Here is a 3,411-nt window from a genome sequence, read left to right as displayed (position 1 = left end):
TCCTCGTGACGGATAGCGATGCTCGAATTAAGCGAAGTATGGATGAATGCGTGTAATGTGGGTTTATGTTTCTCTCTCTCTCTCTCTTTGTGTTTGTCTCTCTCTCTTTCTGTCTCTATCTCTCTCTCTCTCTCTCTCTCTCTCTCTTTGTGCTTGTCTCTCTACTTTTTATCTCTGGCTCTGTTTGTCTCTCTCCCTTTCTTTCTCTCTCTCTCTCTTTCTTTGTGCTTGCCTCTCTCTGTTTTTTTTCTCTTTCTTTGTGCTTGTCTCTCTCTTTTTATCTCTGGCTCTGTTTGTCTCTCTCTCTTTCTTTCTTTCTTTCTTTCTCTCTCTCTCTCTCTCTCTTTGTGCTTACCTCTCTCTGTTTTTCTCGCTTTCCCTTTGTGCTAGTGTCTCTCTCTGTTTCGCTCTCTCTCTCTCTGCGTGTTTATGTTTGTCTTTCTCTCTCTCTCTCTATTTCTTTTTCTTTTTCTTTTTTTTCTCTCTCTCTGCTTCTATATATCTGTCTCTCTATAGATATATATCGATATACGGTACCACTATTAATGTGGAATCCTGCAGCTCTTCATCAATTCCCCATTTTTGTGAATCTATGGTTTGAAAATCACGAAACTCAAAATACTTATTGTTTGGGAAAAGGTGTAACAATGATTATGAAATCCTCTCTTTATCCCAACTGTCGGATGGCTTTTCATTTAATAAAACTTCTGTGAAAGGCTGAAGGTTTGATTATAAATTAACTCTTTTGTAAAATTAGAATCAACAAAGCAGTCAAAACTATTAATGAAGTAATTGGATACGAGGAAGTGGTCACTTCAAGCATAATGTATGAAGAGGCTATCTAATTTGATTTAAATGTCTACTTCTTTGATGTCAGAATAGTGTCATACGCGACGAAAGAGTAACTATATTGATGACGAAAGAGTAACTATACTGATGACGAAAGAGTAACTATACTGACGACGAAAGAGTAACTATACTGATGACGTCACACAAAGATTATTACCACAAAACCAAAAGTGTCCAGTATTCCTTTTAGAGAAAATCTCGAGTTATTTTATTTTTCTATCATTTTTTAGTTAATAGGATCTTTGACACACACACACAAACGTATGTTAGTCCACATACCGACATGCATGTACACTAACATTAATCTTATACACCTGTACCTTCTTGCGAACCGGAAAACACCATCATTTTATCCGAACAATCCACGTCGTCAATTGCTTGTCGTATATCCACATGTATACTAAAATCCATTACCTTAATTTTTTTATTTGTTTATTTCTTGTTTTATTTCACTTGGTTGTGGAACATGAAACACAGAGAAACACATTTGCTCATTTACTTGTTACCTTTTTATTTATCTATCTATTTATTATTTTTTTTAATGAATTTTGTTTGTATATGCTGTCGAAAGTCTGAAAGATGTTCATTGTCATCTTAATTGTTATTATTATGATAGAAATAATGACAATACGAATGAAAGTATCCTTATTGCTATTATCATTCTTATCATCATTATCATTATTTTCATAATCATTATTATACTTAGCATTTTTTTTTCGTACACTGTATAATGTTATAAATATCAATATGTTCTGGAGATAAGTGCAAATAGTGCAAAGCATTATTGTTTTGCCCTTACGAACTAATAACAAAAAATACACTATTTCTCAATCAACAAAAGTAAAAAAAGGAATAATAATAATAATTCTTAGAATCATAAAGGTTCACATTTTTTTTCTTCGACATAAATTACGAAAGAATTATGCAAATGATACAAACATATTAATTCCTTCCACCACGATCTTTTTTTTTCAAATTAAACTTTTTTATTACATCGTCTTTGCCTTATGATAAGGCCAAAAAATAAGGATGAAATAGTTTTTTCGTTAAAAATAATAATAATAATAATTTTTGTTGTTGTTTCTCTCTCTTTTTTGTTGTTGATTGGTTCTCTGCATCTCATTATCTCTCTCTCTCTTTCCGTTTCTGCCCCCTCTCTCTCCCGCCCTTCTCACCCCTTCATTCTTCTCCTTCCAGATATATCTCCTTCTCCCTCTCCCTCACTCCCCCTTTCCCTCACTCTCCCCTCTCCCTCGCTCTCCCCCCTCCCTCACTCTTCCCTTTTCTCTTATTCTCCCCCTCCCTCACTCTCCCCCTTCCCTCACTCTCCCCCCTCCCTCACTCCCCCCTTTCCCTCCCTCTCCCCCCTCCCTCGCTCTCCCCCCTCCCTCCCTCTCCCCCCTCCCTCATTCTCCCCCCTCCCACATTCCCCCCCTCCCTCACTCTCCCCTCCCTCTTTTTATCCACCCTTCCTTATCCTCCTTCCCACCCACGCCCTTCCCTTGTGTGCACATTGATCATAGAAATTTACATAAAGCCAGAGAGGTTTTAATATGAAACAGACGACCACTTCATAACGTAAGGTCTATTTGGGTAACACAAAGTCAACATTCCTCGTGAGTTTATACGAATGCACATTTAATTTCGAAGGGAAATCGTCCCAAAACTGCATATATATATATATATATATATATATATATATATATATATATATATATATATATATATATATATATATATATATATATATATATATATATATATAGTCTACATTTAGTTCGCATTTTAAGTATCTTGTAATGTATTTTCTGTTCTGGAATAAGAGGAGGAACAATTCTAATTTTGGATTTTTATACACACACATAAAGAAAAAACGAAAGGAGAATGAAAGAAGGATAAAAGAGGGAAAGCAAAAATGTTCACAAAAAAAAAACGAAAGTCACAAACACGAAAGGAGAATGAAAGAAGGATAAAAGAGAGGAAGCAAGTCGGATGAATGAAAGAAAAAAGGAGAGCAAAAATTGTTCACCAAAGGAAAATATGTTAATATGAACTGAAATTGTTTTTAGTGGCAATTCACCTCTCGGAATTGAAACAGAAATACAAAGTCAAAATACACCATCCCTGCCAGCAGAAAAGTTTATCTTTTTGTTATAAGAGTCACTAACAATAGGCAAGGATAAAATAGTACAGCGGAACAGTAACGTAAAACTTGGTACAAAAGAGAGAGAAAGAGAGAAGAAGAAAAAAATATATATATAGATAAAAAATAAAGAAAAAGCGAACATATATATCACGTGTCGGTGAACAAGAAATCAAATAATTTATATAACATCTAAAAAAGAAAGAAAGAAAGAAAAAAAAAAGATCCCTGAGTAGAGTTGCCAGTTCCGAATTTGACCTCATTGCCAGATTTCACCATTTCACGAAAAAAAACAAACAAACGTAAAATGAACCAAACTTAATTCCCTCAATGATTTCTTTACTTATCACATAAATAAAACGAAACACATAGAGCATAATTACACTCCCTTCCCAACCCCCCCCAAAATAAAACGAAAC

This window comes from Penaeus vannamei, chromosome 17 (assembly GCF_042767895.1).
Source record: "Penaeus vannamei isolate JL-2024 chromosome 17, ASM4276789v1, whole genome shotgun sequence".
NCBI classification, from domain to species: domain Eukaryota; kingdom Metazoa; phylum Arthropoda; class Malacostraca; order Decapoda; family Penaeidae; genus Penaeus; species Penaeus vannamei.
This window is presented reverse-complemented; position numbering follows the sequence as displayed.